General features: G+C 44.9%; 1 long non-coding RNA gene across 1 annotated transcript; it reads left to right on the forward strand.

The window, feature by feature from the left end:
- Window positions 1–270: 270 nt before the first annotated feature.
- LOC122425800 lies at window positions 271–21,220 on the forward strand. The gene is made up of 3 exons (XR_006265007.1): window positions 271–303; window positions 5,002–5,005; window positions 21,090–21,220. It is a non-coding gene; the product is annotated as an uncharacterized LOC122425800 (long non-coding RNA).
- The last annotated feature ends 2,935 nt before the right edge of the window (window positions 21,221–24,155 follow it).

Consider the following 24,155-nt stretch of genomic DNA (forward strand, 5'->3'; position numbering starts at 1 on the left):
AGGAGAGTGAAAAAGTTGGCTTAAAGCTCAACATTCAGAAAACTAAGATCATGGCATCCGGTCCCATCACTTCATGGCAAATAGATGGGGAAACAGTGGAAACAGTGGCTGACTTCATTTTTCGGGGCTCCAAAATCACTGCAGATGGTGATTGCAGCCATGAAATAAAAAGATGCTTACTCCTTGGAAGGAAAATTATGACCAACCTAGACAGCATATTAAAAAGCAGAGACATCACTTTGCCAACAAAGGTCCATCTAGTCAAGGCTATGGTTTTTCCAGGGGTCATGTATGGATGTGAGAGTTGGACTATAAAGAAAGCTGAGCACTGAAGAATTGATGCTTTTGAAGTGTGGTGTTGGAGAAGACTGTTGAGAGTCCCTTGGACTGCAAAGAGATACAACCAATCCATTCTAAAGGAGATCAATCCTGGGTGTTCATTGGAGGGCTGGATGCTGAAGCTGAAACTCCAATACTTTGGCCACCTGATGCGAAGAGCTGACTCATTTGAAAAGACCCTGATGCTGGGAAAGATTGAGGGCAGGAGGAGAATGGGACGACAGAAGATGAGATGGTTCGACGGTATCACCAACTCAATGGGCATGGGTTTGGGTGGACTCCGGGAGTTGGTGATGGACAGGGAGGCCGGGCATGCTATGGTCCATGGGGTCGCAGAGTCGGACATGACTGAGTGACTGAACTGAACTAAATTCTGGATATTAATTACTTATCAGATATATGATTTGCAAATATTTTTTCTCTCATTCTGTAGGTTTTCATTTCACTTTCTTAATAATGTCCTTTTGTTATACAAGTTTTTAATTCTAATCATCCAATTTATCTAGTTTTTCTTTTATTGCTCATGTGTTTGTGCTACATCTAAGAATCAACCACAAAATCCAAGGTTGTGAATATTCATCCCTGTATTTTCTTCTAAGAGTTTCACATTCAGGTCACTGATTCACTGTGGTTTAATTTTTGAATATAGTGGAAAGTAGGGTCCAAATTCATTCCTTTGCATGTGGATGTCCATTTATTGAAGAGACCATTCTCTCTGTTGAATAATCTTGGTCCTCTTGTCAACACCACCTGGCCACAGATATGTGCTTATTTCAGGATTCCAAAGCCCATTCTGTTGATCCACATGTCTATCCTCATGCCAGTACCACAGTGTTTTGATTACTGTAGCTTTGTAGCAGGTTTTGAAATCATAAAATGTGAGTCCTCCAACTTTGTTCTTCTTTTTTAAAATTGCTTTGGCTCCTCGGGGTCCCCTGCAATGCTATTCGAATTTTATTCGGGACTGCACTTGAATTTGTAGATAGCTTTGTCATCTTAACAACACTGAGTCTTTCAACTCATGATATGAAACATATTTCACACTATTTAGGTCTTCCTAAATTTCTTTCAGCAAAGTTTTGCAGTCTTCAGTGTACAAGTCTGTTACCTACTTGATTAAATTTATTGCTGTCTTGTATTCTTTTTGATGCAATTGTAAAAGGAATTGTTTTCTCAAGTTCCTTTTTAAATTACTCATTGGTGGTGTATATAAAAACAACTGGTTTCTGTGTGTGGTCTCTTTGCAACTTTGCTGAATTTACTATCTGTAGTAGGATATGTGTGTTTTTGTTCTTTAGGATTTTATGTATAGGATCATGTAATCTGCAGTAGAGATAGTTTTACTTCTTTCTTTCCAATTTGGGTATCTTTTTTTTTTCTCTTGTCTAATTGCTCTGGCTAGAACTTCCAATACAACACTGAATAGCAGAGGTGAAAGCTGGCATCCTTGACTTGTTCCTTATCTTAGGGGCAAAGCTTTCAGTCTTTTTAGCTATTTTTAAAAAAAAAACTTCATTTTTCCCAATTATGTACAGGATTCATGAGAGCTTTGAAACCAGATCCACACAGCTTTAATCATCAAGGACACAGGTTTTGATTTAAAAATAGCATTGTCTTCTTCTTATTCCATTTTATAAATATTTATCAACAATGTTCATAATTGTCCCATCTCTGTTTCCTGAGCCTTGCAGTAAATGAGAAGGCCTGACTCACGTGGCTCCTGCTCATTGCATTTATGGGCTTCCCCTGACAGAGACAAGGCAGCTAGTTGGCCCCAGTTCATATTCTAAATAACTAAGTACTGATCAGTGTCATAGTTAAGAGTTCCACCCATGTGAATTCTATCTAATTATCTTCCATCCAAGTTCTCATTTTTCAGATCAGTGACATCTTCCAAACACAGATATTTTAGTGAAAAGTTGAGCCATAAATTTAGTCAGTTCTGTTTCAGTTATCCATGCTTCCAAATTTTCTTTGACATAAATTGCCAAAATTGCAGTGTTTAGAACACACTGGGATCTTTTATTGCCTGGCTCTTATCGCAAAAGTCTGCCCAAAACATGCTTATAAAGGGCATTTCCAAGGAACAAATTAATGTTGCTCTAGCCCTCCCCAGATTTGGTACATCTGTTTTGGATTCCATTATAATTTTAAAATGTTAGGGTAGGCAATGTTCTGGTGCAGTGAAATTGCCAGGGGACTCCACACAGCCCTGAAGGCTGCCAGACCATTTGAAATAACATGTCAGTGAGTTCAGAAAGACCTACTTTTAGAATACAGATGGAATGAAGGACACTTCATTCACTCTTGAGTCAAGTCCAACAAACGAGGCAAAAGATGACCATCAAAGACAGAGGGCACCAGGACATTAGAGCACTTATAGCTGGTCTACCCCAAGAACCTGTCAGTATTACAATGGGAAGCCTTATGTTTATGGAACACTCACTCTGTGCCACGTGGTGTGCTAGGAGCTCTGCACACATTATCACAACTCTAGGAGGGAGATAAGGTAAGGTAAACCTTACCAAAGAACTGATGCTAAAATTGAAGCTCCAATACTTTGGCCACTTGATGCAAAGAGCTGACTCACTGGAAAAGACCCTGATGCTGGGAAGATTGAGGGCAGGAGGAGAAGTGGACAACAGAGGACAAGATGGTTGGATGGCATCACCGACTCAATGAACATGAGTTTGAGCAAACTCTGGGAGATAGTGAAGAACAGGGAAGCCTGGCATGCTGCAGCCCATGGGGTTGTAGAGTTGGACATGCCTTAGCGACTGAAGATAAATCTTCTTACTAATAAGGAAACAGGCTCAGATACAATTTGCCTAGGGCCTGAGCACGGCAGAACAGGGATTAGGTTTGGGGTCTTATGGCAACATCTCTCCTCCTTCCCCTACCCCAGGGGCCAGCAAACAAGGAAGGACTGAAGTGCAGGCCTGGCCTCCCCCCATTACGTTCTGTAATTAAAGTTTTACTGGAACATTAGCCAGTCTACTCATCAAGTCATGTGGGTGAGGCTTCTGTGACATGGAGAAGCTGAGCAGTTGAAACAGGCTGTGTAGCCCCAAAAGCCTGAGACATCTACTCTCTGGCCCCTTTCAGGGGAAAAAAAAAATTGCAGGCCTGTACCCTCCACAGTGAGACCTACTCTTACGTCGGAGCTTCTCCTCCATTTGCCCCGCGCCCATCTGACAGGAAGCCTAGAAACGCCTGCCATGTGTGCTAAGACAGAGGCTCTTGCAGCCCCAGAGTTGGCAGAAACAGTCTTTCTTCCCACGTTTGGTCACCATCACTAATGCACAAGTGCCTGCACATGGCCACTGTCCACTTTCCAAGGTTGCCAGCAGCGATCACAGCCTCACCACAGCCACCCTCAGAGGACCTGCTGTCCTGGCCACCTGCACTGCGGAGGCACTGAGACCGAGAGCAGGCCCCCAGTGCCAGGCAGTTCTGTATCCCCCTGAGCGTCCCTCTCCACCAAGGTCTCTGTGACCAGCACATGCAGCCCTCTGCCTCAGACACCCAGGCCATTCCTGCATCTGGATGGATAGAGAACCTGAACACCTGAGGTTTCAGCGGGCGCCTTATAAAGGGTCATGAGTTCCCTGTCTGTTCTGGTACCAACTCGCCACCGGTGGGCAGGACCGTTTACGTGTGAATTTGGAGACCAGCAGCCTGGAAATTTATGGCACTGAGTAGTCAGGAGAGGAAGCTGTAAAGTGCCTGACAGAATGGCTCTAAAAATTAAGATCTCTGCTTCCTGAATCCCTGGGCTGAAAATCCTCAAATCCGGCCGTCTGGCTTAGCTCTCCTTCTGCACCACACTTATTCTTACAAGACACAGGGAAAAAAGACCAGGATGACTTTAATGCAATCCTGTCTGGGAACCTTCCTCACTCTTAGTTCCTGAGCTGAAGTAGGCTCTTCCAGTTTCCCAGGAAGTCCATCAGGAACCCGTGAGAGGGGAGCCGGGCCACAGGAGAGAAGTCAGGTGTCTGGACAGCAGCCCAGCACCTCAGCAGGCCATGTCCATGCTTTGCAAGAGCCCGCTCTCTTAATTCAGACAGCTCTAGGCTCACACTCTGCCCTTGCCCTGTACTGGCTGGCTAACTCGGGCCACGTACTGAATTCTCTCCATCTTGGTTTTTTACTTCAGAGCATTTGATGGAGGAACTTTTGTAAATCAAAGAGCATGAGGCCCAAGCTGCAGTGGACGCAGTTCTTTCTTTTTTCACCATTTGTTCTTATCTTCCCCTAACCTGGCTTAGCAAAGGGTAAGGCCAAAGGCCTTAGAAAATCTGAAGCAATAAAGTACAAATGGGGGAGTGCAAGGCTCTGAAGAGCAAAAGGACATTTATTTAGACACCATAGGCTATTCAGCTTCATTAATCACTGTCTAACCTGATTTTCTGAAGCACAGATGACACTGATGTGGACAGCTGTTATTTTCCAGAGTCAGAGGAAGTATCATATTCTTTGCTAGGTTATTTCTGCTCAGTTGGGCTCCCTCCAGACTTTTTCGGAGTTCACAGGTGGCCATGTGGAATCAGGTCATTGTCATCTGCACTTTATTTATTTTGGCCACAAGGTGCGGCTTGCAGGATCTTAGTTCTCTGCCCAGGAACCGAACCCATGCCCCCTGCATTCCCAACCACAGAGGGAAGTCCCTCATCCACACTTCAGACTGAATAAAAGGGCTCACTGACAGCAACCTGATATCTGAATGGAGAGAAAGAGTAAAACAGACAACCCCAAATGTATACAATACAAGTAATTGATAGCTTGACTTTGGCGTACCCTGTGGTTCTTTCATTGTGAGTACATCTGATTCTGTGGGAAGTCCAAACACTTCACAGAAGTGACTGCCGGCCTCTGAAGCCCACTATCAGGAAGCCCTGGAAACGGTCCAGGCTGTGACCTGACACTCACAGTTTCCACCCCCTGCCTTGGAGGTCTGATGCGTCGGACCTGAAGGCTCCCATCTTCAGCTTCAGAGGGCATTTCCTTCATCCTTCAAAAAAAAAAGAAAAACAGAACCAGAGAAACAAGCCGTGGCGTTAGAACGCGGGCGTGTCTCCACCAGGTGGCAGCGGCGCCTAATTCACCGGCTTCGGCCATTGGCTACACAGGACAGCGGACAGGGCCCCAGCCTGGAGTTTACACGTCTATGCACAGACTTCACAGTACGTTTCCGAGGAACGGCAACTACATCCACGGGTTCTTCCGCATCATCATCGCCTCTGTGCTCCAGGGCGCTGAGGAGTCAGCCCGTGGCCTCGCGCCTCCGCCTTGGGCGCCCCCGCGCAGCCTGCTGATTGGAGGACATGAACTCTCACGTGACCCATGCCAGCCAGTCACGCGGCCGCACGTCAGCAGCCGTCAGTCACGTGGCTGCCCTGAGCACCGTTGGTAAACGTGGAACCAACGTGGAACGAGCCTCATACCCTCTGCCGCGGTGCGCAGCGAGTCTTCTGTATGCTTTTGTTTCAAAGCCTTTCCCCGCCAGTTTCACCCCCAGGCGGTCCTGAATGGAGTCGAGGTGAACAGGGGGATGCTGCCCAGAGCGTTCGGGTGAACGGAGGAGTGTATCAGTGCAGTATGGTGGATAAAGCGCGTCACTGCAGGAGAGAGAAGTGGCAGGACCGGCAGACGGACACGTAAGAAGAGAAGGACGTGGAGGCCGGCCCTCCTGGCCGATGCACAGGTGGAGGGAGGCGATGGCAAAGGAGTGGACTTGTTACTTTTAAAGAATAAAAATCACCTTTGGGAATTCCCACTTTGAAACTTCAAGTCAACATGCAACCTTTTAACTCTTCAAGTCCGTCCCCCACCCCCACCACCCACTCTGTGTATTTCAGTGTTCTCGGAGCTTTCCTGGTGGCCCAGGGGGTAAAGAATCAGCCTGAGGTGCCAGAGACCCGGGATTGATCCCTGGGGTTTTCCTTTGCCATCTTATGTTGAAAACAATGCTGTAAAAGGGAGACAGCTGTGATTTCTTTAAGGCCAGTTTCATATCAGATTTCTCACCGGCAAAAGGAATAGGGCATATGAGACCCCCCGCTTTTGGGCAGAAGCTGACAGTGTGACTTTAGTCCAGGCTGTTCTTTATTGAAAAGCTGTACATCCTCCTCATGGCCAGAGCACAGCTATTCTGAGGCCACAGCGTTTAGCGTGAGGGAAAAGGAAAGAAGGCAGCCAGGGTGAATGGCTATGATGTTATCTAAATATTTCAGCCCCGGTCCTTATCAGCTCCAGACCTCCAAGCTCACTGTGCTGCAGAGATTGCTCTTTAAATACTTTAGCACAGAAATCTGGAATTTTAAAAAGTGAACGCCCATTGAAAAGGACCCAAGCAGGGAAGGAAATTTAAATTCCAGTCCGCTAAGCAACGTTTTGCAAAGAAGCCCTCTTTCCCAAGCCAGCTTGTTTCCAGGAGCAACCTCCCCCAGCCTGCTTGTCCCCCACATCCTTGCTGGAGGTGCTGGGTCCCAGGCAGAGTCCTCACCCACTGCCCTGGGAGGGCCCTTGCCATGTGCTCCTAAGGTCACAGAGTTTGTAAAAGTTGGAAAAGTAAGGTTTGTGTTTGACTTTGTTTTGTGTGTTCTTTTACATTAGAGTTTCTTCTTAACACAAATTGTAACACTTCCAAGTTCCACAAAATCTGGGTCTGAGCTTGTTCTTGTTTTAGATAATGCATACAGATCAGTGGATGCACCCCCAGGATAATTAACTGGGGAACAGGAAGAAACCATTATACCTTCTTTATCTTTCTCTTATTTTAATCAAATAATAAGATCAAACTAAAACTAACACTGGTCAAACTGATCCCTTCCTGTCCCCCTGCACACACGCACATGTGTGTGCGCACATGTGCACGTGCACACACACACACACACACACACACACACACACGTGCCGGTCTGACAGGCATAATCACCACTGAAAATCAAGTAAGCACCCAGAGGGAAGGGTAGGGGCAGGAGGCTCTCACTGGCTGTTTTCTCTCAACATTTGAGGTATACATCTAGTTTACATGTGAGAAGCATATTCATTCTCACTACTTGCAATCAAAACACTTTGGAATGAGAACAAAAATACATTTTTAAGGCTAAGATAAAATAGTTTTAAAATATTGTTTATATGACCCTTTAACATATGTAGTAGTGTAGTGTTAGTCACTCAGTTGTGTCTGAATCTTGTCTATCCCATGGACTGTAGCCTGCCAGCTCCTCTATCCATGGGATTTCCCAGGCAAGAGTACTAGAGTGGGTAGACATTTCCTTCTCCAGGGGATCTTCCTGACAATGATCGAACCTGGGTCTCCCACATTGCAGGCAGATTCCTTACTGTCCAAGCCACCAGGGAAACCCTTAATTATGTGTATGTTTATGGTAAATAAAGCATATTTAGTGCAGTAATTGTACACATTTATGTGAAATCAGTGAGTTATTTGGGCAGATGTTTATTTTTAAAAATATGACAGAGATGCATCATCAGAAGTTTGGAAGGGACTTCCCTGGTGATCCAGTGGTTAAGACTCCATGCTTCCACTGCAGGGTGCACAGTTTCCATCCCTGGTCAGGAACTAATATCCTGCATGCAACGTAGTGGCCAGAAATAAAGTATACAACTTGAGGGCTTTTAGTATATTCCTAGACTTGTGCATGCATCACCATAATAAATTTTTTTAAGTTTAGAAATTATAGCTTTAAAGTATTGTACTAACAATACCATCTCCGTGCAGAAGAAACAGAGCTAGGGCAGAAAGAGTATCCATAGATGTGCCTAAATAATGAATGTAACTGTAACCCTTTGAGTCCACTTGGATTCACCAACCACTCTTAGAATGCAGAGTTGTCTGGGAGACGGATCACAAGCTGAGTCAGCAATGGACCATTCACATCTTAGTATGAAAAATTCCAGTCACTTCCTTGTCTGCTAGCAGTCAGGCACCATTGGAAATGAAAGCTGGGAAGAGTGAAAGAAGAGGAAAGAGAAGTTGCTGCTTGTAGAGAAGGCCAGCTGCACCAGGGACTTGCTGAACCCGGCAGCAGTGGGGTCTCACCTTCACGTCTGGCTGGTGCTCAAGGCCCCTCCGCCCTCCCACCCTCCAGAGCTGACTCAGCTTCTTTTGAAATAGACACAGCTTTCAAATATGGCTCAAGTCCTAGGCGTTTGTTACAACAGTGTTGTATGTACTTCAGTGTGACTTTCTTTTTTGGAATCTTGTAATCTAACTTAAAATAACTTTAGCAGTACAGATAAATGTCATTCATGTTACATTTGGTTATGTATTCTGCCAGATATTATTTTTAAACATGCAGTGCACTTTTTTTCCTTATTTGAGACCATATAGTTTTTTTTTTTTTTCACTAAAATATGTCACGTCTTTCATTGGTTCCTTCCATTGGAGACTGGCCTTGGAAACTGAGACATGGGCCCTGGGTGTCCTCATTCATTGTTACCGGAGCCTGGTTATTATTTTAATATGCATTTTCTTGACCAGAGAATTCAAAGTTGCTCATTTATTTATTGACTCTTTTTTTCTTCTTCCTCTACCTATTCTGTCTTATGATATTTGTATGTTTTTCTATGAGGATGTTTATCATTCTTGATTTGTAAGGAATCCTTAAAATTTAACACTGGGGGTGGGTGAGTTGGGAGGTTGGGATTGACATGTGCACACACTGTATAAAACAGATAGCTGATGAGCACCTACGTACCTACGGGGAGCTCTGCTCGGCGCTCTGTGGCCACCTTAATGGAGGAAGATCCAAAACACAGCGGGTATGTGTGTCTGGCTGATTCACTTAGCCGTACGGTAGAAACTGACACAGCAGTGTGAGGCAGCTATACTCCAACTAAGAAAAATTTCTAAATCTAATATTGACATAATCGTAGTACACAGTTATCCTATTTGGGCATTGGCTTTTAAGTTTTACTTATTTTTCTGGCATATAGAAGTTTAAACTATTTAGGAGTCAAATATCTTTACCTTTTACTGTATATTCTTATTTTACTGTTATACCAAAGATATTTATTCACCTATATATTTACTTCCTTGTCTTACAGCTCTTCCTTTTTTTCATTCTTTCATCTCTAAGTATTCTTGGGTTTGTTTTATGAAAGTAGTGCTCTAAATTTGTTTGACTTTATTTACAAAGTATTAACAATTGTGCCACTGATTTTAAAAGTTATTTTTATCTTTAACTCTTATAAAAACCCTGGGCTTCTCCTCTGTCCACTAATACCCCTGCCTATTGCTGTACTACTCAATGAAGCAGACATTCTTTTTTATATCTTAAAGTATTAATACATCTTTTTATGTTTTTAATCACAGTGCAGGCACAGGGTTAAATAAAGGTTTGAGGCTTATATGAAAAATAGCAGCCTCCGTTTCACCCTTCCCCTACCTTGTTCTTATCTGTCAGAAGAAATATTTTAAATGATTTTATTGGATTTTTTTCCTGCTAATTTTCTTGGCTGTTCTTGTTATTTCTCTAAATAAACTTTGGAATTATTCTGACCAAAAAAATTCCTTAAAAAATTTTATTGAAACTTAATAAATTACATTTGAGATCACTTATTTATAATACTGATGCTTTCTTTCCTGAGAGTCTTCCCATTTACTAAAACCTTTCCTGCCCCTTGGTGAACCTGTGGAATCCCCCTATCTCATCCAGACCCTCTCTGATAATTCTTTTTCAGTGTAACCCTAAGTATTGTGTGTGCGTATTATTCAAATAGCAAAGATACATACATACACATACATATAAACACACATACACATACATACACCTTTGCTATTTTAATAATATGTTTCTCGACGTGTTCTTAATCATTAAGAATAACTTTGTTTCCTCTACTTTTTTGTTTCATAGCCACCCATCTTAGCCAATGTACAGTAAACAATGGTGGTAATGCAGCTAAGGTTGACTTTGTTTCTGGCCACCACCTTGTCAGAACAATGCTCAAGGTCACTGGCACCAGTTGCAAAGAATAAATAATTGGTATTGGCATCCAAAATAACAGAACCTTGGGCAATACTTTATTTTTACTGTATCAAAATCTTACAGATGTGATTCCTTCAAAGCACTGTGGTCTAGTCATTCAGTGTTCAGGATGGTATCTTTAGGAAAGAACCAGAAATGTGAATGCAGAGTTAAGCCTGTAGGTTTTCATTGTGGGGTGATGATCTGTATTCTCTCCTGCCCAGCTGAGGTTGTGTTCTCGATGCCAGCGGACACACCCGATGCCAGCAAAGACATGTCCACCCACAGGTCTCTCCCCCTCTCTCTCTCACACACACACACACACACACACACGCACACACGTTCAATCAGCCACTTCTGTTCACTCACAACTCCAGCTTGAATCTCTTTTTTCCTGCTGGAGTACTACCTACCCCATGTGACTGCTTTTCTGCCTCCCTGTGATAACTGTTTTCTTTTTGGCTTATTCTTTATAGTACAAATCACAATGGTATCATATAGCCATTTGTATAGTCTTTGGTTTTTGATTAATGCTCTGTGAAGGATACAATCTCGTCTTTGTTACTGTGGCACTTACCTTTTTGGGAACTTTCTACACCTAATATGAGCACAGAGTGGGTGCTCCTGAACATTTGCTACATGGAATAGAGTGAAATATTGGTAGCACCTAAATGCCTAACAAATGGAGCACAGGAAGGAGTGCATTTAAATCATTAAAAGTTTATTTTCAGAGAGTTTTAAGGGCAAGGGAAATTGCTTCTTTTGATGGCAGTAGGTTTGTACAAATTAAAAGTAATATAAAGGTACAAGAAAATTGCTGGAAAGAAATATACCAAAATGTCCGCAGTGGTTTTTCCTGGAGTGGAGAACTAAACTTTTGTGTGTTTACTTTAAAATGGGCATGAATTCATTTTATAGTCAGGAAAAAATAGGTTTTTTTGTTTTCTTTTTAAGCTGACTTAGAATATTTAGGGCTGAGTTACTGGAAAAAGTACCTCTGAGGAATAAGAAAACAAAACTACATTTAAAAACAAGAGATTTCAATAAAATAACATTTAAAATATTTGTCCAAAGAGAATCCTGATCAGGAGAACGGGTAGCAGATTGTGATATTTCTACCCAGTGGACCACATTTGACAGAGAAGTGAATGAAAGAGAGAAACACATACTCACATGGATAGAGTGTGTAGGACAATGTTGAGGCGACAGTATATACCATTTATAGAATAAAGTCAATATATAAAATGAATTCTATAAATATTTGAAACACATAACATACACGTGCAGATGAACTGCTTATGACTTCCTACCACCCTGAACGGGGTCTGCTGGGCCCTCCCATTAGGAGGGCAGGGGGTGTCCTCAGTGGGTGGCGCTGCCCTGGAAACTCTCCCGGGAGCACAGGGCGGCCCTCCCCCCTGCAGCATCAGCTGAAGGAGGGGCTGCTTGCAGGGGACCCAGTGGTGTCCATTCTCTTTGCCAAGCGCCTTCCCATGAAGCCTGTCACCTCAGCTTGCACAGGTCTAATGTCTCCTATGTTAGGAGAAAGTAATAATTTCTTCAGTACAGAGAAGGGCTTCCCAGGTGGCGCTACTGATAAAGAACCTGCCTTCCAACGCAGGCGACATAATGGATGGCTGTTAGATCCCTGGGTCAGGAAGATCCCCTGGAGGAGGAAACAGAAGGCCACTCCGGTATTCTTGCCCAGAGAATTCCATGGACAGAGGAGCCTGTGGGCTACAGTCCATGAGGTCGCAAAGAGTAGGACACAGCTGAAGCACACACACAGACAGATATAGAGAAAACACATTTATTTGACAAACACTGGTGCCAGGGAAACAGGGAATATGGGAGCCTGACCCAGTGCAGGAGTGAAGCAGGGCACTTAAGCTCCTTACGTTTATGCCCACCCACTGATAATCTTCTCACCTGATTTTAGCCAAAAGGCTCAGCCTCCGCTCCCCACCACCCTATCTTACTCAAGAAATCATTCCTCCCGTCGACAGAGCCATGAAGGGATCAAACAGAAGAAACTTGCTGAAAGGCAAATGGAGACGTACGACCCCAGTCATCTGCTAATTGGAGGTCTAGACCCAGATGACTGCGGGTGGGTGAAGGATCACCCCCAGAGTGGGCGGGGTGCCCAATTCCCCACGGCACTGCCTCCTGGGAGCATCTGAGCACACTCGCACACTTGTACCCATGCAGACACACCCACACACACTCACAGTGCCACGTTCACACACTTACATCCATATACACAGCCTCATGCTCACATGCACTCACACACCCAAGTACACATTCTTGCACCCTCACCCTTACACATGTAAGCAGGCTGTCACACTTATACACACAGTCCCCCTGTGCTCTGCCCCACAAGTCTGGAACAAATGGTGAACTTGATTCCCATACCCCATGGTTGAGAACTGACCCACTTCAACTGTGTTTACAAAGGTTATGAGCTAAGCCAAGGAAATGATCCAGACGTAGAAAACCAACCATAGGGAACAAGATCCTCCCGACCCAGATTCCTAACAGCGCCTCCCTGGAGGGGGTGGGCTGAGCATGGGGTTCTTTCTCCGTCTCACCCGGGTGGGGCTGGTCTTGCATCTCGGTTGTCTTGCAAATTGATACTGATCACTTCAGAAGGCGTCATCAGGCACGGTTCAGTCCGGTGGCTAAAATGGCCAAAACGATGGCTCCCCTGGGCAGGCTGCATTCCACACTGCCGGCCTGACCCTGCTCTTGGATTAAAGGTCAGATTCAAACTGCACATAGGAGCCAGCATGCATGCCCACGTTTACAGCCCTGCCTCCCATCATGTGGCTGAGGGGTCGCCAACAGCAAATAAACATCCTGCAGTTTGGGAGTAACCATATTATATTGACACTTTAAGACCTAAAATTTAATTACAAATCCCCAGGACACCATTCGTATATGTAAAACCCATGCTTTATCTAAACCCATAAGCTGGTATGGCATGAATTTGGATTACTTTATTATTTTTTAGAAAGTCTCATTTGCAGGTGACAAAAAGATAATTATTGTGAAAGATAACCTGGTCTCTTGTTTATATTCAAGAACCCACACCGATTAAAGTGATCTTGTAAAAGGGCTTGAATAGGAGGATAAATCAGTATTGGTGTCAGTGCGTCTTATTTCAGTAATAGTCACTATGGAAACAAATCACTGACCTATTTCTCTCCAAACCCCCAAGTAAACAATAGGGTCTCCGCTTTTCTATGTCTGCTCTTCCCTCTGGACAGGAATTTCTGGTACAGAATGTCTCTAAAGCACTTTTTACTGAAACCTATAGTTCTTCCCTCCATGCTTATTTTAGTTGTTATAAACATTCTCAGCCTCTTTGTGGATTTCTGCCATGGAAGGCGCCCAGGACGCTCAGCTCCCTCCTTCGGAATCCTGGGGGCTCTGGGCAGGGGCTGCCTGGGCCTGGCTCAGAGGCGGGGACCCACTGATGGAGGGGTGCAGATGTCAGGAGATGCCCGGTGCAGTAAGTCTGCAGAGCTCCCCTTGAGTGTCTTTTCTTACCACGCAGATCTGTAATTACAGACAAACAAGAATGTCACAGAAGGTCATTTTCCACACTGAGCTGCTGATTCAGGGAAGAACAAACGAACTATTAACATGCGTGTGTTCCTTTCCTTGTCCTCAGCCCACATCCTAAATCCATTTTACATTTGGCTGAAGCCAGAAGTTTCTAAATATAGACGCTGTTCCCTCTCCGCGCTAACGAGCGCCCCTGCGGGTCTATAGTGCCGGCGCACGCCCGCCCAGCCGGGACAGCGGCAGATCCGGGCTCGTGGGCCCCGACCGCATCCCACCCCGCGCCCCCAAGGACACGCTCTTGCTGAGGTATCAGAAGGAAGTACACCCTGTTTAACTTTATTGATGGCCTGCTAGTTTTATGACCTGTAAATCCCTCCTCTTCACTTGTTTATTGTGTGAGATGGAAAATTACATAATAAAAGTGGAGGGGAAAGACACACATATAGAAATGTTTTTTTTTAAAAAAAGACATAAAAGATACACACCCCAAACAGTGCTCTCCAAGAGGGCAATAAAGAAATAAGAGATAAATCACCAGCCCTCTGTGTAATGTATTATGAATAATGAGAGCAAAGTGGTCATAGTGATTCACTTTTCTTATCTGACAATTTTTTTTCCCATGGGAAAAGTTCTGACCTAATGCGGGAGAACTCCAAACATGGCCTAGGTATCCTGGGAGATCTTCTTGTGGTTTCACTTCAAACATTACTTTCTTTGTAATGTTTGTAATCTCTAACAGAGCCATAATATCCAAACAACCACATCAAGTTGATACGAGTTGATACAAGTTGTTTGGAAAGTGGGAAAAATATAACCTGAAACCGTGGTGGGTGTTTGCAAACATGGCCCCCTTCTCCACATCTGCCCTTGTCCTGGCCCTTTGCAGTGTGACTCTGCAGCTCCTCCTACTAAGAGGCACAGGCAGTTTCATGGCTTTTCAAATCTGGGCCTGCCTCGGGACTCTCTTGGGCCTCCAAACATGGCACAAGTGATGATCTGCTGGCTCCCAGCCTAAAGCCTCACAAAGACTCACACGATTTTACTCTCATAGCGCCCCTGCCATGAAAACACACCTGGGACGGTGACTGCGGGCTGAGAGAGAGCACAGGAGAATTGAGGCATCCCAGCTGACCCGTAGCTGACAGCAGAGACATGAGGGACCCTAACTCAGAAGACAGTCCTAGCAGAGTCCAGCCTCAGGGGCTGACCCATGGAATCATAACTGTGTACTTGGCTCTCATTTTAAGCTACTAAGTCGGGCTACTTTGTTCCACAGCAGTGACTATCTAGTACACCTCTTCAGTCTCATTTAATAACTCTCCCATCCCCCAGTAAAGGCTTGATGTTTTGCAAAAAGTTCTGGTCAAAGAAACAAGAGACACAGATCCTAGTCCTGACACTCAGATATTACTTTTCTGAGTATCAGTTTCCTTGTCTATATGACAACATACAAGATGCTTCTAACTGGAGCATCTTTATGAAAGAAACTGACAAAGCAGCTTAAATTCTTACACATATTGGTGCGAATGCCTTTCAGAGGCACGTCTAACAAATCTAGTCACATGACAAATACACCATTTGACTCAGCAATCCCACTTTTTTGCTCTTATGCTATGGAACTAAACACATGAATATACTAGTGTTTACTTTCAAGGGTGTCTAGTGTAGGAGGATTTGTATAGCAAAAATCAGGAAATCACCTGAATGCCCATCAGAAAAATGGTTGGACAAATAGTGGTATATTCATACATAACATTTTCTGCAGCTATTTAAAGAATTCTCTACAATAACTTTCATGAAGTATTTTTTTAAGTGAGCAAAGTGAGTTTCATGGTATAATGCCATTTACATACAAGAAACAAAACAAAAAAACCTTTATATGAGGATGCAGTTTTTATATACTTGTTTGGTCACGAAGAATGGTTCAGAAGGATACAGACCAAGCTGATTGCCTGGGTTGGAGGCAGCAGTTTATATCAGCAAAAATGCTGAAACAACCTCAGTGCTTAGATTTGAGAGTTTAGTTTAATTACAGCAGGTTCATACAGGGGCAGACCTGGCAGATGCTGCAGGTCAGTTCTCGACACCCCAATAAACCAAATATCGCAATGGAGCAGGCCACACAGATTTTCTGGTTTCCCAGTGCCTATAAAACTCATGTTTACATTACACTGTAGTCCATGAGGTGTGAGATCACATTATGTCTAGAAACCTTTAATTTAAAAATACTTTGTTACTAAAGATTTGCTAAAAAATTCTGAACATCATCTCCGCCTTCAGTGAGCTGCAATCCTTTCACAACAGTAGCATCCAAGTTCACTCATTCATTCCAGATTCCCATAACAAATATAATAGTAATGGAAATGTTTGCAACAGCATGAGAATTAGCAAAGTATGACACAGAGATGGAGAGTGAGAAAACGCAGTTGCAACATGGCACCGATAGGCTTGTGCAGGGCAGGATTGCCACAAACCTCCAATTTCATAAAAATATAGTGTCTGTAAAGCATAACCATGAAAGCACAATAAAATAAGGTCTGCCTGTAGTGAAATAATGTTTAGCTGTTAATGGTATATAACACATGAAAAGAAGTACATACAAGATATTAAAAATAATGATATTAATAAACAGGAAGCAGTATTAAAGGAAATACAGATTCATGATCTCACACATATCTCTTCAGAATCGATCCACCAATTAGCCACAGGTAACTTTTTAATGATCATGAGCTTATGAGTGGCTTACCCTTATTTTTATCTATCTATATTTTCTAATTTTGCTAAACTAACATATGTTAAAGGAGGAAGAAATAGGCCAGAGTAGAGATGTTTAGTGATTCAATAGAGTTGAGTAAAACAGAAAGAACCAGAGGGGATGGGATCTTTCATAAGCTCAATGACATCTCTGAATAATAGGGAGATGAGACTATTTTGAATTGGAAATAGCAGCTTCAGATATTTAGTGAGTTGGGTGACCGGACATCTATAATATCTCTGGCTCATACAAAGTGATGAGGACAAATGAGATAATTAATATTTATAAAGTGCGTTAACATCCTGCAGGAAATGCTACTGTATGATAATAGCATCCTTCTCAACTCAGATGGGCACACACAACCACTTTCCGATCCCACCCTTCAAGATCACCTGCTTATTTCCTAGTTAGTAAGTGCAGTCTTTGTGTTTTTCCCAGACAAGAAAACCTGGATCTGAGAAAGATGTTGTATTTCTTCTTACTATAAAATTTATAAATGAAAGCAAGAGACTGTTTTTACCTTCTGAGAGTACACTTGTGCTTGAATAGATGCTTTTCATGAAAATATCAGCCTTGAGTTGCTCTTTTTCAGCCAAGTATAAAAGACCCAGAACACAACATGTGGGTTAGTTGCTCAGTTGTACTGACTCTTTGTGACCCGTGGACTGTATCTGCCAGGCTCCTCTGTCCATGGAATTCTCCAGGCAAGAATACTGGAGTGGGTTGCCATTCCCTTCTCCTGGGTATCTTCCAGACCCAGGGATCGAACCTGGGTCTCCTGCATCTCAGGCAGATTCTTTACCATCTGAGCCACCAGGCAAGAGGAGTTTCTAATTAAGAGAATGATGTAGCGCAGATTGAGAGTGAAGGCAAAGCAGATCAGGTGTGCAGGGTGAGCACTGAAGGAGGCTGAGCTGCTTCTGCAGCTTCTGCCCTCCTGTGTCTATGAGCTGGCCACCAGGTAACTCTGCCCAGAGCCTGGAGATTAAGTACCCGGACAGGAAACCCCCTGATGTTCCAGCTACAACAACCGCAGGACAAGTCATAATGAAAAGGAACATTTCAGGGAGTGCCTGGCCCTCTGCTGAAAGGCACCATTCCCTCGCCTCATCTGGCCTTGGAATTAAGGAAGGAAACCTCTGCTAAAAAGCTGGATCAGAACAGGCCTGTAGGGGGAGCTCTCATGCCTGTCATCACCATCAATTACTCCAAACAGGAAGAAACAGGCCTGTATCTCCGACAGGAAGGCGCCTCCACTTTCCATCCAGCAGGAAGAAGACACCATCTCTCCACTGGACTATGACCCAGTCAATCAGACGCCACGGCAGCCCAGCCAATGGGAAGCTCCATGCTTTGGACTCCTAGGTCCTCCAGTGAACTCTTTGGTCCTCCCAGCTCTTCCCAAGAGCCCCCCTTTCCCTATAAAAGCAAATTTCCCTTCCTTGTTTCCTGAATTTTCCTATGGTCTGCCATATCCTGAATTGCAATTCCTCTGGCTATTCCCAAAGAAACTCACTTTAACTGAGAAAGATAACTGGCTATTTTATTACTGAAGTTGCCAGTCCTGTTCCTTAGTCTTTATCAAATGCTATAAAGGCTTGTGCGGGAACCATCAGCATCCTACAGTCCAACTTAGTACATTACTAAATCATTTTTGTTTTACTCTTGGGGAAAAAAATCATTATTTCTTCTACTTAGACTCATTGCAAGTCTTGTGTGTGTGCACGCTCAGTCGCTCAGTCATGTCCGACTCTATGCGACCCCACAGACTGAGCCCTCCAGGCTCCTCTGTCCATGGAATTTCCCGGGCAAGAATACTGGAGTGGGTTGCCATTCACTTCTCCAGGGGATCCTCCTAACCCAGGGATCAAACCCGAGTCTCCTGCGTTGGTAGGTGCATTGTTTACCACTGAGCCACCTGGGAAGCCCAATTGCAAGTCTTAACACATTGAAAACATTCCAACTACACAGTTGTCATTTCAAACTTATGGTTGCTGTGGGGAAAGATGGGGAGAAAGGATAGTTACAGAGTTTGGGATAGACAGGTACATATGGCTATATTTAAAATGGATAACCAACAAGGACCTACTGTATAGCACAGGGAACTCTGCTGAATGTTATGTGGCAGCCTGGATGGGAGGGGAGTTTGAGGGAGAATGGATACATATATATGTATGGCTGGGTTCCTTTGCTGTCCGCCTGAAACTATCACAGTGTTGTTGATAGGCTATAGCCTTTCTTGAGGGCTTCCTGGTAGCTCAGTCAGTAAAGAATCTGCCTGCAGTGCAGGAGACCCAGGTTCGATCCCTGGGTCAGGAAGATCACCTGGAGAAGGAAATGGCAACCCACTCCAGTATCCTTGCCTGGAAAATCCCATGGACAGAGAAGCCTGGTGGGCTGCAGTCCTTGGGGTCGCAAAGATTCAGGCACAACTGAGCGACTAACACTTTCTTTCATTTTCAGTTCGGTTCAGTCACTCAGTCATGTCTGAATTTTTGCGAACCTGTGGACTACAGCGCAACAGGCTATACCCCGATATAAAATAAAAAGTTAGAAAAAAAAAACCAAACTTGTCATTTTAGGACATGAAGCCATTGGGTCAAGTCTGGACACTCGTTTCCTTCCTCACTCTCTGGATGGCTGAGAGGCAGCCCGGCCTGTCAGTGTGTCTGTAAGTATTCCTTCCTCAAGAGTCACCACTGTGTAGTTTCCTTGGAGTAAAAGGCAGGCGTCTAAGGTGGCTTTTTTTTTCCTCCTAACGTTGAAACTTGCCCTTCAATCACATCGCTGTTGCTCATTCAAGCCTCAATCCTGGTTGCCTCGTTTTAATATTTTATACACATATTTTATCAATGTGAGCGGTAGGGCACCATGACTATTGCCATAGGAATGAATTGCTGTCATGAGAACAAAGCCTCAGAAATCACTCTTTAAAACTGTACTTAAAAGCAGTTATTGTTTGGGAGATGGTTTGCAGCCAGGATTAGAATTTTTTTTCCGCAGAAATTACATTCCGAAAACAATGAAAACAATCCCAGGGCTGAGAAGTGTGGCCTTTATTCAACGTCAAGTCTGTACTCACAGTCCGGCAACTGTGAACGCTCCCTTTCTCTGCATGTGAAAGATCTGGGTCAGTGGAAAAGTTGGTCCTGGATTTCATCGGGAGAGGACGTTTGTTGTGAGAAGGCGCATCTTCCTGCCAGCAGGCGAGTCTGAGAACAGGCAGGTCTGGGAGCCTTCAGGGTGAGAGCCTGTATAGAGCAGGTATCGGATTTAAAGTCACCCCCATGAAACAAGCTGTGTGTGTTTTGATATTAGCAGCATGAGTAAATCACACTTTTTAAGAGGTCAGACTCTGAGGGTAAATGACAAAATTGCTGTCAGCATCACTCACTGGAACCTCTGTGCCCAGAGGCTGTGACAGCTGATTGAGCGCAGCTGCCCGCGGGGCTGTGGCTGACCCAGGTATGAGTCAGACATGCTGAGCCCAGGGTCAGGGTAGACGCGAATGACACAGAGTCTATTCTGAGGACAAACTACTAAAAGGAACTTGCTGACCAAATGTTTCAATTTGAAAAACAGAATCCCGTCACTCAGGGCTAGCAGCTGGACTGGCAAGACACAGTGTTTCCCGATTGTATGGTTTGTGCAAGATATCCCTGGGCCCTTCGTCTGGAAACTGTCCCTGCAGGCCCTCCACATGCTCTCGTGTTGTGGAGACGGTGGTGAAGAAAGGACAGAAAATCCCCAGCTCAGGACTTTAGCAACTGGCGGAGAGGGCAGGCATCTCCCCACGCAGAGGGGCCGTGAAAACCAGGCTCACTGGAACTTGCACTGGACGCCGAGAAGAAGCAAAGGATGCTGCGAAAGAGTGTGACTGGTGGGCCTGAGTCGCACGGGGGCAGAGGCGCCGGGAGGCCCCCTGTCAGTGACAAGTGAGCTGAGACCCGACATGCCGGTGGGGAGCCCTTCGCCTGCTCGACCGTGTTCAGTGTGGACATCCTTCCTGGTTGAAGGTGACATGGGGTCTGTTTGATGGCTGTCATCGAACAGTTTCCTGTGGAGTAACACCCGTGTGCCGGAGCACATGCCCAGGTGTAACTCGAGAGCAGGCAGCTAATGATTAAAGACAGAAATGAGGGATGAGATGTCCTATTTGCGGTTTTCGTGTGTCGCCAGGCTGTGTGGACGCCACAACTGGCCCGGAAAGCAGACTCCTCCAAGCTGGGTTGACCTGCTCTGCACAGGCGTGCATTTGTAGACAGAGGCACCCACTGCAGGCTCTCTGACACTGCAGAGTCACGTGGGGGTGAGTGCTGCCTAACCGCGGATGTCAGCGAACTCCTGAAGGTGTTCATGCTGGCCCAGAAACAGAGCTCAAGCATCTTCCCTTAATCTTTAATTTCCTCCCACCTGTGTTTCCATCCACTTAGCCTTATTAAGAAGGCTAAGTACTGAAGAATAGATGCCTTTGAATTGTAGTGCTGGAGAAGACTCCTGAGAGTCACTTGAACTGCAAGATCAAACCAGTCAATCCGAAAGGAAATCAGTCCTGAATATTCATTGGAAGGGCTGATGCTGAAGCTTTATTGACTATGCCAAAGCCTTTGACTGTGTGGATCACAATAAACTGTGGAAAATTCTGAAAGAGATGGGAATACCAAACCACCTGACCTGCCTCTTGAGAAACCTGTATGCAGGTCAGGAAGCAACAGTTAGAACTGGACATGGAACAACAGACTGGTTTCAAATAGGGAAAAAGAGTACGTGAAGGCTGTATATTGTCACCCTGCTTATTTAACTTACATGCAGAGTACATCATGAGAAACGCTGGGCTGGAAGAAGCACAAGCTGGAATCAAGATTGCCGGGAGAAATATCAATAACCTCAGATATGCAGATGACACCACCCTTATGGCAGAAAGTGAAGAAGAACTAAAGAGCCTCTTGATGAGAGTGAAAGAGGAGAGTGAAAAAGTTGGCTTAAAGCTCAACATTCAGAAAACTAAGATCATGGCATCTGGTCCCATCACTTCATGGCAAATAGATGGGGAAACAGTTGAAACAGCGGCTGACTTTATTTTTCGGGGCTCCAAAATCACTGCAGATGGTGATTGCAGCCATGAAATTAAAAGATGCTTACTCCTTTGGAGGAAAGTTATGATCAACCTAGACAGCATATTAAAAAGCAGAGACATCACTTTGTCAACAAATGTCCGCTTAGTCAAGGCTATGGTTTTTCCAGGGGTCATGTATGGATGTGAGAGTTGGACTATAAAGAAAGCTGAGCACTGAAAAATTGATGCTTTTGAAGTGTGGTGTTGGAGCAGACTCTTGAGAGTCCCTTGAACTGCAAGAAGATCCAACCAGTCCATCCTAAAGGAGATCAGTCCTAGTTGTACATTGGAAGGACTGATGCTGAAGCTGAAACTCCAATACTTTGGCCACCTGATGCGAAGAGCTGACTCATTTGAAAAGACCCTGATGCTGGGAAAGATTGAGGGCAGGAGGAGAAGGGGACGACAGAGGATGAGATGGTTTGATGACATCACCGACTCAGTGGACGTGGTTTGGGTGGACTCCGGGAGTTGGTGATGGACAGGGAGGCCTGGCGTGCTGCGGTTCATGGGGTCACAAAGAGTCAGACACAACTGAGTGACTGAACTGAACTGAACTGAACTGAAGCTCCGGGAGATGGTGAAGGACAGGGAATCCTGGCGTGCTGCAGTCCATGGGGTCGCAGAGTCAAACATGACTGAGTGACTGAACAACACCCCTTGGCTGTCCTCTTGGGCCCTTGATGGCTCGGCCTGTGTGGAGCTTCTTTACTCTGAGAAAAGCGCTCTGGAACCAGAGTCCAGCTGAGTCACCCTGGTTCCCACCGGGACCTTCCCTGATCACCTGCCAACCCCAGGTCAGGGTAAAGCCACTCAGAACCCTCCTCCTGGGAGTGGATGTTTCCCAGGAAACCCCTGTCAGGAAGTTTGCTCCTGGCGTCTTTCTAACAATCAGAAAGTCGGAACCAAACAGTCCCTGGAGTTTGGCCCCCCAGAAAAGGATGTGTGCTGCCCTTGGACGTGACCGGCCCTGCTGTCGCTCAATCACAAGGACTGTGATCTGAAGCAGGCCGCCCTAGTGTAACCCCAGGGGGCTGCTCTGGTGGTGCCATTGCTGCTGCTTACTGTGTGTGTGTCTCTGTGTATCAGTCACCATATTTTCTGGTAATAGCTCTGAGCAGACGTGGTATCAGTGGCCATAAAACAGAACCCCTTGTGGAAAACCCAGGAGAGCAGCACAAATAACCACCAGTGAGGCGCCATAGCAGATGAAAGCTAATTAAAAATGACTTATTAAACACCGTGCTTCATTCTCTGGAGCTCCAGAGCGAGTCCACAGTCCCCTCCCCACTCTGCTCTTTCTGGTCACCTGTTCAAACCTCTACGCGGAGGTCCTCTTGTTGCCTTGAAGCCTGGGAGATTTAGAAAGACAATGGATTGTACAATTTCATCTCAAGGACTTATTCTTGGGAAAATGACTCATGTTTATGAAGGGTCTAGTCAAATGAGAAATGAATCACTCCTGCCTGTTTTGTCTCCCTTCCCAGCACAGGCTCAACGGTATTTGGAGGAAGAAGGGATCAGAGATTAATGAGAGAACCAAGCATCTGGTACCTCGAGCCCCCACGCATACAGGGACCTGCACAAAGAAAAGCTGGATGCTAACAGATTTGACCTACATTAAGTTTCCAGAAGAATCTTTCCCTGGACTTCTTGGTGTTTCCATGTTTCTAGCCCAAGGTGATCACAGATGCAACCCCAAAGTTTGAGTTTATAAGCAACTTTGACACCATCTGTAGCCCTTGAAGCTTGTGTCCTGGCAATAGGAAAACTTATCATGACAAAGATCTGCTGACGTCAGTTCCTTTTATAACTTACTTGTTGGCACAAAGAGAGACATACTCTGCGCTATTGTTTCCCAAGTATGGGATCTGGGTCAGTCTGACCTACAGGTTGACAGGTGGCCCTGGAATTACCTGTGACTCTGAAGAGGAAGGAATGGAACACACCAGTACTAAGGGCCTGCGTCCAGTTTCCAGGCTCCAGAGATGGCGTCTGCTTTTTGGACAATAATCTTTAAGACATCCCTGCTTCCCTCCCACAAGGCACATGGAGGGGGCAACAGGCAGACTCTGGGGGTCTCCTGTGGAAAGTAGGAAGTTTGAAGTGCTTTGGTTAACCTCGCTCTTGTCCTGAAGGCAGGCTGACCCCCAGCCACCCACCCACCCGCCCCCAGGGCAGGAATGACAGTCGTCCTAAGGAGACGGGCTTGTCTGTAACACAGTCCAAGGTTCAGCTGGAACACAGTGTGTGATTTTATTTTCTTTTTTTCAGATTTTATTTATGTGTTTAAACTTTTTATTTTATATCGAGTACTTCCTTGGTGGCTCAGACAGTAAAGAATCTGCCTGCAATGCAGGAGACCCAGGTTCAATCCCTGGGT

Source organism: Cervus canadensis, chromosome 23, assembly GCF_019320065.1.
Source record: "Cervus canadensis isolate Bull #8, Minnesota chromosome 23, ASM1932006v1, whole genome shotgun sequence".
NCBI lineage: Eukaryota > Metazoa > Chordata > Mammalia > Artiodactyla > Cervidae > Cervus > Cervus canadensis.